At 36.0% G+C, this 15,676-nt stretch overlaps 1 protein-coding gene and 1 long non-coding RNA gene across 3 annotated transcripts in view; one reads left to right on the top strand and one right to left on the bottom strand.

Moving 5' to 3' along the window:
- The window catches only part of LOC133219908 (serine-rich coiled-coil domain-containing protein 1-like), a gene marked incomplete at its 5' end in the record, with an annotated part of 420,442 nt that overhangs the window by 199,923 nt on the left and 204,843 nt on the right, over positions 1–15,676 (bottom strand). The gene's annotated exons all lie outside the window — the stretch shown is intronic.
- Positions 7,851–14,740, top strand: LOC133219907 (uncharacterized). Of its 2 annotated transcripts, none has more exons than XR_009727563.1 (4): positions 7,851–7,985; positions 9,135–9,247; positions 11,340–11,518; positions 14,535–14,740. It is a non-coding gene; the product is annotated as an uncharacterized LOC133219907 (long non-coding RNA). The 2 variants fall into 2 exon arrangements; XR_009727564.1 differs by lacking the exon at positions 7,851–7,985 and adding an exon at positions 8,356–8,482.

Below are 15,676 nucleotides of genomic sequence, written 5' to 3'. Positions count from 1 at the left end.
ATTAAGTTATTTTAACCCACTTATCCTGTGCATAGGAATATCTTTAAAACTTTGATAATATCATGGAAGGAACTGAGAAGCATTTTTTATCATTCTCTTCTGGAATTACTGCAACTAAAGAGTTACTGTGTATTTAATACAGGTTTTTTATTTTTATTTTCTAATCTTTTGGAGTAAGTTCAGTTCTATATATTGTTCTGGTTGCTTAACACTTGCCAAGATAAAAGTTGCTTGCTAAATTTTAAACTGTCTCAGCTGATATTTCCCATCCCCTCAAGCTGACTTGTTAAAAATCTGAAGTTGAAATAAGTTTGCTACTTTGGCGTCAAAGAAAAATACTCTAAGATAGAGTTCCCAGAACAATACCATTCACTTCAAAGTTTTAGTGCCTCAGAGTTAGGAAGTTAGAGAATCCCTTTCTCTAGTTCCTGGATGTGTCATTTGTCTGTCTTATGGAAAGGAATCCAAACTTGGATAAATTACTAAAAAGCCTTCTTCACACAGCATCATGGTAGACATTGGTATATGGAGCCTGTATTTTCTTAATTTTTTTCCTATGCACAAGACAAACCCTACTTTCTAATGTCCCACATGTGCCTACAATGCCACAGGCAGCTGAGCAGGACTTCAGTGGCACTTACTCCTTCCACCAGATGTCCAGTTCTTAACATGCTTCCAACCCCCAATCATCCTCGTATTCTGAGGAAAATGAAAATGCTCTTGTTTAAAAGACAAGTAACTGAGGGGAAGGCCAGAAGGAAGGCCAGAGGATCCAGAGTCCAAGGAAAGAAACATACAGAGAGAGAAGGCAAGAATCAAAGTAGAGGATGCATGCAAACACAGTAGATAAGGATGTAAGAAATCATATGCAGGCAAAGCTGTGAAGTTGAAGGGAAGATTAAAAGAACCTACAGCTCTTAGAACTGTTATTCTGGGACAAACCCAACTTTCCTTAGTCTCATCAACCACGTATGAAATTTCTTTCTCCCAAGAATCTATCTTGTTCCTTGATGAAATAAAAAGTTTCATCTGAAATCAAACATTTTCAAGAGAGGAGACAGTGAATTTTAGGTACTTGGTATAGCCTGAATATATATACAGCACATTGGAATGAATCATAACACAGAACCGATAATCATGAAATTTTCCCTATAGTGTCTCTGATTCAGTGCCTAAGGTAGGTTCTGCCCAGTCAATGATAACATCTGTATAATAAATGAAACTACCTATACGTATCTTCATTAAGTTGAAATTGGAATTTTTGAAATGACTGATAATGAAGTTACTGAAGAGTACCTATACAATCACAACTTTGCTGACACCATCGACTTTCTAAATGAAATATGGGATGCTGAGGATTACCTATTAATTCAATTGGATCCATGCTTTGAAAATTACAAAACTAAAACCAAAGAATAGCAACAAAAAAGCCCCCCCCCCGCCAGATAAAAACCTATGCATTTTTGACAATTTTAAGTGTTAAAATCTCTTTGCCTCAGCTTTCTATATGTGAAACAGGCATACAGTGTTGTGATAAAACCATTATTTTTTGGAGCATTTACTACAGAATAGTATTATGGGACTCAGTTAAAGTTAGAAGAACTCTAATTCCACCAGTTCTAGCCAAATTTGAAATTGTAATAATCTTTTAGTACAGCTATTGAAAAGCTACTTCTGAACACATTAACACACTAAACATAATAATGTGCCATTAACCTTTGTAATCCAGGCATACTAGATATACATGCGTATTCTACTAATGTGCCCTAATATGATCATCATTACATATTACTGGAATATGCAGACAAGAATTAGTCTAGTACCTAACAATAATAACAACAACAGAAAAAATACAAAACCGTTTACCATCATAAAATAACAAAAATTAATTCAATTTGCGAGACGTTTCTAAATGCCTATGGCTTATTTCTACCTAACATTTTCAAAGTACTGCATGGATTGTTTCTGAGGCCTCAGAATGGAGGCAGACTGATTATCTTTTGGAAAACCTGAGTTTCAGGACTGCTTAAGAGAGGAAAAAGATGATGTAAACTGATTATAAATTTAATGATACTATGCATGCACAAATATGGTATCTATTATAAAATGGTATCTGTTTAACCAGGAAGAATACCAAATATGGTATCTATTACAAATATGGTATCTATTTAACCAGGCAGAAAAATATCTATCTTGTCACTCATACCTATAAAAAAAAATTAACATTTATTTTCCACATGCTTTTCTAAAAACTGTTCAAGAATGAGATCATATACTTAGCTGCAACTTCTGCTGAAGAGCAAAATGACGATACAGTTAATAGCTCCTCCAGCTTTCATAAACTGATTGACTTTGTCATAGCAGCATCAAACCATCTATGTTCCCCAGTGGCTGTCTGGAAGGAAAAAGAACTCAAGAACTTCAAACTTACCACTGGATTAATGATAAAATGTCAGAGGTTTGGAGTAAAAATTTCTTACACCCCTTTTACAGAGTGTCACCTATATGATGACTATGAACAGAAACTGAAATTAATGACCTTTTCCACTATCCTAAAGAAGGAATGTGAAGATGAAATACAGATTCCCTTGGTTAATCTTTTAGCCAGGGGTACTGTTTCAAATGATAGGCAAAGGTAAATGCGAACCACAAGAAAACCTACTTTTTTTCTCTTTGAGCAATACCAGTGCTACACTGTGGTAAAGGAAATCCTAGGGTTGGGGGAGGGAAAAAGAAAAAAAAGAAATTAGTACACGATTTTAAGTTTCCTCATGGCTTTAGTTAATGATAAAACATAAAGATACAAATTGTGCTGGATAGGTAGTAGACAAATTTCTATTCAAAAGCAAGACAAATAAATAAGGACCTAAATCCAAATTCAGGACTTGAAATAAACCCCAAAATAATAATTTTACTACAACAAAATACTATTTGTCTAACTCATTTTGCATGAATACCATGCCCAGTTTCAAAGGAAAATTTGCCTTGACCACACATTTCAGCTCTAGATTTATTTTTCCTCAAAGTTTCATTTTGTTTGCTTTTTAGGTGAAGTTTTACTTCAACCCTATATAAAATAAGGATTAGTCATTCATCTGAGAATGCACAAAGACTAACTAAAGAGGTTTTTTGTTTGGTTGGTGGTTGTTGGTTTTTTTTTTTCATTATGTTAGTTCTGCTAAGAAACTACATAATGGCCCCTTTAAAGGACAAAGTTGGAAGAGATGGTTTATATCCCCAAAATCTCACCTTTGTAAAATTATATTTTACTGGATTTCTTGTAGATGGGCAAGAGAAGAAAAAAAGACAACGAACTACTAATGAAGCAACATGAAACCAATACAGCCCTAAGAGTTTATACCATGTGAACGGTTTCTCCATGGTTTCCTTTGAATACTATTGGAAAATGGTCAATTCAGAAAACAGCACTCAATTAAGATAAACTTCTGGGGTTTTCTTTTTCTTACACGCATATCAAATTGCAAATTACAGTAAGAGAAATCAATACCTTTGAAATGGATTTTTTTAAATAAATTTGCAAATTCAGCTAGAGCATTAGGTATACTCTGGCTTAAGGTGTTGGCAAAGAAAACTAGCACAGTGACAAATAATGATACGAGATAGTTATAAAATTATTATTTAGTCAGAAAATTAATGTTACAAGATCAGAGTGCTTTCCAGTTTGAACTGAGGCAGTAATCCACATCTCAAAAATCACTTCCCTTGAAGAGCAAACCTTGTCTGATCCAGCAGTCTCTTTTGAGGCTGTGGATAGTAATCTACTTTAGATGATCACAGCTCATCACAGTTTGTGCTTCCTGTAAGAGCAACTATCTTCCTAGTGGAAGAGAACAGGTGAAATCTTTCACATCTTCCCTAAACAATTCCCCAGGGACTGGCAGCTAAGAAGCTTCCTCAGCTATGGAAAAGCAACTATTTCCATAGCACAGCTAGAGAGCTGCTTGGTGCAGCCCAAGCCTTGGAACATATCTGGCTTGTAGATGAAGATATTTTCTATCTCTCACTAGAGGTCCCGGAAAGATTTTCATTCACACTTTATTAATGGAAAAATTTACCAAACAGTAATTAAAATACATAGGAACTGTTTAAATGGATTAATATTTGTCATTATCCACAGAAAAAAGAACATCTAAAATAAGAAATCCCCAATGTGACCACTACAACCACAGTCTTGATGTAAAATACTAGAAATTATGCAAGTCTGTAGCTCCTACATATGACGATTTTTTGAATAACCCATTCCTAAATATCCACTTAACTGTCTCATACAGCTACTTCCAAAACACTGCTGGCATTTCCACTGACGGTGAATATAATACTGTTATCCTTCAAACTACCTTTGAGGTGAGGTATTAGTTAGAATATCAATATACTATAACTATATACTGAAATTCTACACTGGATAAACAGCCGGCTACTAAAGATGGGCAAAGACAGATGGCCATGAAAAGTTCAACTTGTGCTGCAAAATTTTATTACCTATTCTAAGTTTTCATCTCCCAGGATTCTGGGGGATTTCTGAAACCACTACGGTACTTTGAAAAAGGCAGACATAATGTTAGGTAAAGAAGGATGCATGCAAATATTGTTACTGTGAACTTTTACTATTATTGTCTGGTTGGCATTTTTCTCCCATAAAGAAAAAAAAACCAACAAAACAACATTCTATCTTTTCTTCAGTTTGAAATATTTTACTGTTTAAAGCTGTCTGGTTCAATTTTTATTTCTAAATTAGATCACTGTGCATTTATAGTGTGAAGGGTCAGCTATTTAGAACATAAAGCAGATTTATTTCTAAAATTGTTTTTAGCTTGAGTTGATAAGGAAAAGCAAAATGTATCTTAAATTTGGTATCTCTCAGTAGAAAGACATCCAGTATTCTACAAAAAGTTGAAGTCTTTCACACAGAGAAACAACTTTTTAAAGGATAAGTACCAGCCAACAGTTCTGATTTTTCACCAGTGGTAATACAAAAAATGTCTTCTTATCAGCTCCCAGGACCACAACAGAAACACACTGACACATGGCTACTTCCTTTGCTGAATGGGGAGGGCTGCTAGTCTTCACTTTGAAATTTCGATACAAGGACAATAAGCATTCCTTTGGCTCAGCTGAATTTTCATGCACTTACACTGTAAATTACTGGTGTACAATCACCACTGAGAATTAGTCATATTTCCCTGGTTGAAAAGGAGTCACAGAGTATTAAAAATAATGGACCTGAATAGTAACTTATCAGCAAAAACGTTGGGCTTCCATTAACATCTGTCTTGGTAAAAGACAGTAATAGGAATTTTTGATAACCTACATGAAAAAAAGCTTTTGACTGTTCCGTGAAATACTCTTTGAAAAGCTCTTCAGAATGAAAAAGTATGAATTTTTAAGGAAAAGTCAGACAACTACTAGAGACAAAAGTTACAGACTATGTGATCTTAGGTTATTTTAGAGTTTTTATCTTGCATTGTTTTCTAACTTTAAAAACAATTTCTGCTAATTTCCAATGTGACAATACAAAAATGCAAAAATGTATGTCCTGCACTGCACTACAGATCATCTGTCTGCAGCCCCTACAAGCAGTACAACGGGCAATCACTTTCTCTTATAACCTAGTAATTGCCAGAACAAGGTATGAGTTTCAAAGAAAATGTCTACTTATATGTTGCTTTTATTATTTTGAGCAGAAGAATGTAAAATTTATCTGCATCTGTCATTTTTCCTGGAATCCCCAAATACCACTCAAGCACTACCACTGGAGAGTAAAAATAGCAAGTCCTACAAATTCAATTTTCTGAAGGTTTTTTAAAGTTCTACCTAATGTTCTACTTTAACTTGAATGCAATTCATACAAAGTGTTACAGAACCTGTATTTTAGGCTAAATAACTTCCTCTATTAAAATAAATTATTTTTAGCTTTGTAAGTGTCAGTTGCTGAGGTTAAAATCCAGTTAAAACCTAAGTAAGCTTCTAGTGTCCTACTTACTTAGCTAATAAAGTTCATTCTCCTAATGACAAAACTTAAGTATCAGTGTCAGTGACATGAAATGATTAATTGCTTTTCAGTCTCCTTTGTTTCTCCTCACCTGACTCTCTGCTTCTGTCCTCCTGTTTCTGTGGTACTAGTCAAAATATATGTGCTTTGTTAAATGACTTGAGCTTTGAATATCTTCTGAGATTTATCACAAGAGCTGATACTTGAACTTAAAACTTTAATGGCACACTTACAGTCTTATAATTCAGAGATAATTTCATTGAGGGTAAGTCACTAAAATCAATCAGATCTAAAAAAAGATAGGATGGGGAATGAAAAAATGAAACCAGCAAGTAATGTACCAATGAGACACCTTTTAACAAAACACCTTTCATTAATTCAAATTTTGAATTAGCCACTGAACACTTGCAAATCATGGACAATTAACATCTTCAAATCATCTAAAACAAAGAACAAAAACCAAGGCACTGAGCTTGCCATGAAGATCATCTCTAATCTGACCTAATATACCATATACAGATGATTCTGTGTACACAGGAACGGAAACTTGAATGTCAAACATCACCAAAGCCTTGAATTCTCATTTATCGTTTTTCATGTCTGCATCAATTTTCACCCCTAAATTATCCCTCTGTGGTTGCTCTAAGTTATGCAGAATGATTTCCAAGTTGAAACAAGCTCAGCAGTATCCCCACTGGTTTTGGCAGGGGCAGGCTTTGTTTTGGCTCACCTGGCAGAACTGTACCAATGCCTGTGCCTCAGGATAACTGCACTCAGGTCTCAGCCTCCACTGTGGTAATGTGAAAATCGCACACTCTGTGGAGTTTGTGAAGGATACTGAAACCCAAATTATTACATGCTTAATCATTCTGCAACAATCATCAAAAAATGCTTACGATACCACTTTTAATACTTCACTTTGTTTTGACAACTGAACTGTAGCTTAAATTTTACCCTGTTTTTCCCCTTTTGCACTGCCTAAAACCAAACTCACTAATATTTAGTCTTATTAGAAATTAAAAGTATGAAAAGAAAAATATTCAGAAACCTGAAGTGAGAGTAAAAGTGCATTGCCTGAGCATAAGAACACGTCCAATGCCACTGCAAAAGCAATGTGTCTAATTGCACACAGCAAACACAATGAGCCCCTCTTGCTACATCTACCTGGGAAGAAGAGAGTGGAGAATAATATTCCTGCTCACTTCTTAGAGAATTCCTTGAGTAGACGCATTGCTTTTTCTTCTCTTTTGTGAATGGATTTAAGAAGACCCAGCAGACAGACTTTGGAACTGGAAGCATCTATGGAGTTTAACAGTCAATTCTGACCCCACAGAGCAGAAAAAGAAGCACAGAATTATTCTTTATACCAGCTGAGAAGGCTTATTTGCATGCTTGCATAATGGCATAGGGATACCTGAAAATAGCGATTTTTATTTTTTTTTATAATAACTGATCTTTTATTTAAAGAACTGAAAATTATATACTTTTAGGAACTACAAGCTCTGCATGATAAGAAACAAACAGTTGCATTTTTCCAAAGGGAAGAGAAAGTTACTGTCCTACAACAAATAAAGAACCCAGCTGTTAAGGCTAGGGATAATTTAATCCTTTCTTGATTAATTATTTTAAAACCTTAGGAGAGAATGGGTGGCAGACTGATTTGCAGCAAGGCCAACTTCACAAATCTGTGTTACCCTCTCTCTCTCTGTAACACTGCTAGGAGCCCCTTTCCTGCACCCACCCAACCCAGCGGCTTTACTACTTGTGTAACAATGACCCTGGCTCTGATATGGCCCACCTGTATTACCTTGACTCAGGTGGCTAAAACAGACCAGTAAGAAAATCTGTAGAGATATAGGAAGGGTGAAATTACAGCCAGAGGAAAGGCTTTTAGAGATGGAATTGCTGTCAGTTTTGTGATTCAAAAAGGAAAGCACCAGCATAGAAAGAAGTGCTGGGTCTGGCTAGGATGGAGGTAGCCCTTTACAGTGCTGTGCCTTGCTTTTTGTGGCTAAAACACTGGTGTTCTGGCTGTTGCTGAAAAGTGTTAAAGCTTTCTCTCTCCTCCTAACAAGGATGCACAAGAAGCTGGGATGGGGTACAGTGAAGGCAGCTGACCCAAGCTGACCTAAGGGATACCCCTGACCATATGACATTGTGTTCACCATTAAAAGTTTAGGAGAGGAAGAGGGAGGATATTTGTGGTTGTGCTGCTTGTCTCCCCAAGCAAGTGTCACATGTGCTGAGGTCTTGCTTCCCAGGAAGTTTATGCCAGTTAAGCATCTCCCAGTTTAAGGGAAAAAATAAAAAAATAAAAAAGCTTCATATATCTAGGGAATAGCTGAAGGGAAAAACACTTCCTTGGAAAATAACAGCATGGCTCCAGATGCGCTGCCTTGAGACAGAGCCCAGCTTTTCTGTCACCCACATTGCACAGAAGTCCCCTGAGACACAGCTACAGGATACTCCACAGTGAGTCCTAGTTTTTTCTGAGAGTTCATTGAATATGTAAATGAATATTCATTCAAACAGAAAAATGAATCTTGATTTCCCACTTCATGGGTGACTACTGTAAAAAGCAGGAAAGAATCATGTCTCTCTCTACTGCTTCAGCCTTTCCTTTACATATAAATAATTAGACAGTAATTTTAGAAAGCTTTATCAGAATATTCCTACCAGTTCCAAGTCATTAGCCTTCCTCCCCACTCCAGATTGGAGTTTGTAACTATTCCTGTCTCTCTAGTTTACTCGCTCATAGCAGATCCATTTAATCTCCTAAACTGGCACAGAGACTGGAGGTGAAGGAGGGGGGTGAAAGAGGTTTTACAAAGATAATGGTAGAAGAAAAAAATATTGCAGCTGAGATTTTTAAAAGCTTTCTACAGATTTGGAAGCTCAAATCCCTGTTAATTTTTACAGAATCTTCAGGAAAATTTTAATGCAAACTCTTTGCAAAAGCATCATCTAATTCTGTAGTTGTACAGTTAATGAGGCTCATAAGAGACTCAGTACTGAGATGAACAAGGAAATTAAGTAGAATTTACTTCCTGATTTATCCATATGTTTTCTGTATAAGCTACTTACATTTAAGTCTGACCATAAATTTCCATTTTCCCTTTTACAGATTGTAAATTTAAGCAGAAGAATATATTGTCATTTTCTGTAGACTACACAGTAGGCCTGTAAAAAGATAAAACCAGGAAATCAATGGCACTCAGCTTCATGGTGGTGAAACAGGTAAGTTACACCACAATATAAATGATGTGACTTTACTAAATTACATTTGAAGGTATAATAATGGACTAACAACAGCTTTCAAGACATTTCAGACATTATTGACAATACTTATTGGTAAAAGATACTGGTAAATTATGAACATATCTTTGTCCTTATGACTTATAATGCAAGTGACACTGAAACCACCATTTAACATTATTAAAATTGATACGCTAATGAATCAAAATGCTATTCTCCACTTTGAAAATAAATTAAATTACATTTTAATCTTCTTAATTTATGTTTGTACTTAGCATTCGATATGCTGACTAGCAAGAGGTTCCATATGAGTATTTTGCCAGTTAGCTAATACCATACTACTGCCTGTTTTTATTTTCCAAGAAACTGTTATTATTTTCTCCAATAAGCGAACAGAAAAACTTCTTTTTGCATTGATACAGCCAGAAGTCACCTTAAAAATAACCAGTAATAGATGCTTTGTAATATATCTATGACCACCCCATGGGAAACAGCTGCTTCCAGCAGGCCATGAAGAACCAAGGCTTCTCATGGAAAGATCTGGGCTAATCAGTCTTTTGGACGTCATATCTATGATGCTACACTCTGTGGATGAAAGACATGAGCCACACAGTCAGCTACCACAATAAGAAATTACAGTTGAGTTATTGTCCTGGGTTTAGCAGTAGCAGTCATTTTTCTCCTTCTTAGTAGCTGGTGCAGTGCTGTGTTTTGACTTTCGGCCTGGGAACAGTGCTGATAACACTGATATTTTAGTCTGGCCAAGGACTTTGTGAGCCTCATGCTCTGCCAGGGAGGAGGGGAAGCCGGGAGGAAGCAGAGACAGGACACCTGAACCAAACTAGCCACAGAGGTATTTCATACCACAGCACGTCATGCCCAGGATGTAACTTAGAGTTACCTGGAAGGGCTAGGGGACTGCAGAGTTGGACGAGGTATTGCTCGGTGCTTGATCGGGTTGGTGGGGCAAGGTACCGGCTGGCGGGTGGTGAGGTGTTGCATTCTCTTCCCTTGTTATTTCCTTTATCATTATTATTATTATTATTATTGGTAGCGGTGGTGATTTGGGTTATACCTTAGTTACTAAACTGTTCTTACTTCAACCTGTGGGAGTTGCATTCTTTTTGATTCTCCTCTCCGTTCCTCTGGGAGCAGGGGGAAGGAAAGAAGGGAGGGAGTGAGTGAACGAGCTGCCTGACTGGTTTTAAACCATAACAGTTATGTAATCAGTACTGTACATCCAACTAATGGACATTCTTTGATGAGATTCAAATTTGAAAAGACTTCTTAGGATCCTACACGCTGGGCAACAGAGGAATTTGCTTACCTGACTCCTTTCAGCAAATCTACCTTGTCATTGTACAATTTTTTGATCTTGTGTATCAGTGTAATCTTTACTAATTTCCCATAATGGAGCCCCATATCTTCTTCACAGTTTGTCTTCCATTAAAGTAAAACTCAATCTGTGAAGTAATAACCAGTCTTGAGGATATTATGGATAATATCAAAGGAAATTTTAATCAAAATGTGAAGACTGAATTTTGGTACCTCTTGCAAGCCTTTTTTATGCTGAAAAAAGTAACATCCACACTATAGAAAGACTTTTATATACTATTAAAAAAGTCCACACTGATGTGCTAGTCTCACATGTGCTTTGCTCCCATGCTCACTAAAAGTCACGCCTCTGACAATATGCAATTCCCCATGTACCTAAAATAGTCCTTTGCTATGTCTGAAAGTTGGACCAAATTAAAATGTTAGAAAATCCTATGCACACAATTTTGGATTACTTTTTCTTCTTATCCTTTGTCCTGACCTACTTATGGCCTTTCTTGCAATAAAGTTTGAGCTACCTGTGCTGCTACACTCACCTATTTACCAAGATACACACTGCATGAAAGCGACGGTTAGACCAGCGAGAAGCATCTGCAATACCCTGCTGTGTCTACATTGCATTTTTAACTGATGTGACCTGCATTATTGAAACACTGAACAAGAGTTTAACTTGTAAGTAGCTCTCTTCTGCAAGTCTTCCAGCAAAACAACGACAGTCCATATTTTAATAACATTTCAGCTGTAAAAAAGGATTCTAGAAAATGTCAGAAGCCCTATTTCAGCAAAGATCTGAATACATTTGAATCTATCTCTTTTTGACTGCATCAACATCAGCACACATTAATTCTCCTTTGCATGGATTCCGTGTGTTATTTGAAACGTTTTCGACGAAGGCCATATCAGAAACTCAGTATTCAGGTAAATACTGGAGTTATTTCACCAGAAACATCCCCATCTCACCTCAAGACACTTGGGTAAACTTGTCTTGACTTTTTTTTCTTTTTCTGATAAGAAGTGTGTGCTTAACGATAGCACTGCCATTACAGTGAGGAATGATATCATGTCAGTTCCTGCATTCTCCATGCTCCAAATCTATCAATCAGAGATGTCAGGTTTGTCACATAAATTGGGACAGAATTGAATTGGTCTGTGTTTATGAAACACAGACTTTAATATTACCCAGCTGTTCCAGTGTCATATTTGAAAGCAAATGAACTATAAAGAAAAAAAAAATTAATCTTATTTAACAGATTTTTATTTTGTTTTTTTTTTTTATTTCTATTACAACACCTAGTAAAAAGGGAGCTTAGAATATTTCATGATGTATTTCAAGATTAACTAGGACAACTTTAAAGAATTAAGCTCAGGAAGCATCAATTTTTAAAAAATATTGGTATGCCTTTTGGGGGCAGTGAGAGTCTACTAAGAGAAACCTAAGAAAAGTTCATGCTACACTGCACATTAAGAAACAGTGTCTTGACACTAATTACGATAGTGCCCAAATCATTTGAAAAGCAGAGCACTTTGTTAATACAACAAAAAAACTTTATGTCCAACAATTAAATAATATAGATTAATTCACTTCTGTGCAATTTCAGAGACTGCAAGCGCAGTTTATCATTACTCTATCATGCTCAGCCCACATGAAAATACCACATCTCATCAAAGTATATTACTGAGAATAAACAAGACATTCGAAGAATGGAAGAAAAAATCACTAATACATAATTTTCATAAACAGACATAGCTAGAATAAAGCCCAGAAATACTGAATCACATGACCAATGTCACACAGGAAACCTATGGCAAATTTGAGACCTTAACACAGACATGGCAAACCCCAGTTTTCCATACCACATAAAACTGTCCTATCTTTAAGTTTATACCTGTGTAGATTTTGAGAGAAGTAGTTTAAATGGAAGTATCAAAAATACTTAACTAAGTTGCTCAGCCTGCACAGTATTATAGATATTTGCTTGAATATTTGATTTTCTTAGTTTTAAAACACCTGTTTCAAGGTACTATTTTCTCAGTAACTGATCACAACTGGAACCTGTTCATAAAATGGTTTCGTTAATGAACTCTAAGTGTGGATTAAAAAAAAATAAAATCATATGTTTCTCAGCCTGTCTGAACTGATACTGCTAACTCCCTGTTGAAACAGGCAGGCAGAAAGAACTGCTTGTACTTGTTATTCACTGGGAAAAAGTGAAGAATGCTAACTTGTGCCAAATATTTTTAAGTGTTATGAATTTACATCAGTTCATAAGTATATGATTTTGAACACTGAATTTTAAAGTGGGTTCACTGAATTTAAAAATGGGTAATTTTTTTTCTCCTGCTCCTTAAAATGCTTTATTCCCAGAAAAAAAATAAATAAAAAAAAAAAAGGAAAAATATCATGTCTCAGTTTGGAAATGAAAATACAAGAGGATTACTTTTACAATCCAGTATGCATGACATATCCTCATGATGAAAGCTGCAAACTGCTGTTCGCTTATGCTGAAAGTTTTCATTAATAGACAATGACTTACAGGTCTTGTCTGTGAGCAACACGAGTTCTGATAATTCTGGGATAGAAGCATCATATAGATGGATTGACAGATACAGAGATGTTCCTTGTTTCTCATCCTGTTTTATCTCAAAAATGAAGTTCTTTTTATCTTGCTCTACCACACAAAAAAAAAAAAAAGTCTATTGCTTAGTCTACAATTCCTTCCGCAATCAGTATCAAAGTATGACAGTTATATGAAGAGATCCAGCCATTCTGCAATACATACATACACACAAAACAAACCTGGCTTCTAGCTGACATCTTTGCTGTCAACATTAAAAATGCAAAAGCTAGTGTGGATAATGGGTGAACTAAATAAAGCACATACTGGGTACCCAAAACACCTACAGAGCCAAAGGGAACCTGGACTCGAACCAAACAAATAATTACAATATGCACTCAAAATCACCAACTGGACAATGAATAGAACCTGTGACTGGGTTAAGGCAAGTTTTGAATCCAGAGAAGCATATTGCACAAGAGTAATTTTTAAAATAAATGTTAAAAATGTTTATTTATATTTTTTTATTATTTTTTTTACTACTATATGAGCTCTGTATAGAAAAAATAAATTTTCTAGGTAAGTATGGAAAATACCATCCCCAAAGAAAAGCACTATTATATAACTGAGATTTTCTGTATCCTTTTAGTATTTTAGGTTCAGTTATTATAAATGCAGCTCTTAAAGAAAAATTTGCAGTCACACATAATAGAAACTTTCCATGTTTTTAACAGTGTGAATAATCCCAAACTTCACCTCACTTTCTTGGAAAGAGGGAGGGCAGGCAGCAAACCTTTCTGCATGTAGCTTACATTACACAACAAGGGAACTGCATTATGCCAGCTGTTTTTCTCAGGAATGAATCAATACTGGCAGAAGGGTCAGACTAATATAGTGAGATATTTATTCTACTGTCTGTCATTCTTCTCTCTACCCTAATGCAGCCAAACTGTTGAAAACCTGATGAATCACAGCCAACACAGCAAACATTATCTGTGAGGCTGATGTTGCCACCAGTCAGCACCAAGGAAGGTGCTAAAGTAGCAATGGTCACCCTGGAAGGTGCCTTCAGCTGTGCCACTCTCGCTCTCATAGCTGCACCTACCCAGTCTAAAGAAGCTTCCATTTCATTTTCAGATGATACAGTTTCGGAAATTGTAAGTTAAAGCAAATGAGGTTGGCACTTGGGTTAAATCAGAGAACAGAATTTTATTTTTTTCGATTACCTTTTTTTAAAAAAATGCATGTTGAATATCTTTTTTATTCCCATCTTATAAAATACTGTGGGGTATGCTGATCCTACAAGGGTGACAGAGACAGCAACCCCAGATGTTTCCTAATTTGTAATGTTAAAAGTTTATTAACTTCTGTTTCCACAGCTCCACAGTAAACAGGCATAGTACTGTTTGTCAGATAATCTCTCTGCAGAAGCTTGTTGCTGTAGCAACATGTTGGAAGAACCAGGATGCCAAAGTGGCCATGCCATACGTGCATACAATGGAACAGTGGTTCCATGAGAAAAAAAGTTGAAACAAAAAAGCAAATCCATCTGCAGCACTGCTGAATGATGAATGCTGGAGTATTTCTACAGTTACAATACTGTTTATATAGTTAAATCCACCAAGAAGAACATCAGAAGACCTTACATAAATGGGAATTGGGGTAAGTGCATTTTTTTCCCTTTCTGAGTTTTTTTCCCCTGCTAAAACTGTAGCCCTGAATCCATCAGAGACTACCTAAACATGAGTTTATCACCCTGATGACTAATTTTTAAGCCAGTTGGTACCTAGATGCTCCTTGCAGCCAGGTCTTAATGTGACCTTGGATATGTCACAGTTATAGCATGGTTCCAATACTAAGTTGTAATGTTTGAGTATTTATTAGAACTATTTTCTGTTAATAATGAAGTACCAGGTTAATTTGTACATTAATAAATTAAACATAGCAAAAGGATGGTTAAATGCTAATAATTAGGATCAGTGTAACTCACATGACAAAACCCATGTCCTTCATGTAATAGTATAGTTACAAATTTGTATTTTTACATTTATCAAATCTAGTAAACTTAGACACTAAAGGCTGTCTAAAACAGCGTCTCCTTAAAACTGTTGGCAGCAGTCTTGGCTTTGGAAACTGCACAACCTCATTTCATTGCCTCTCTCCTTCAATTCACACATGCAGGGGTTTTGCGGGTATATTTATTATTTGGGTTATCTCAGGTCTCTCCCACTGACTATAAGAGTCAAAAGAGATGTGCTTACATTTTCACGTATACATACTTATGCACACATACATATACTTCTGAAATCGTATTTCTGTGAGCACATATGTACACACCATATATGTAACATATTTGGAATATTATTCACATGTGTGAGGAATGGAAACAGGTTTCCCCTGAGCCTTCTCTATGCTACGCATTCCCATTTTCTCAGCCTTTCCTCATAGCAGAGATGCTGTAGTCCCTTTATCACCTTGGTGAGCCTTCACCGGATACTCTCCAGTCTCTCTTGTACTGGGC

This window comes from Neopsephotus bourkii, unplaced genomic scaffold (assembly GCF_033783945.1).
Source record: "Neopsephotus bourkii isolate Nb327-2 ecotype Australia unplaced genomic scaffold, CSIRO-AGI_Nbou_v1 NB_1384, whole genome shotgun sequence".
Taxonomy (NCBI): domain Eukaryota; kingdom Metazoa; phylum Chordata; class Aves; order Psittaciformes; family Psittacidae; genus Neopsephotus; species Neopsephotus bourkii.
The sequence above is the reverse complement of the archived record's forward strand: the minus strand, read 5'-3'. Positions and strand labels throughout refer to the sequence as shown.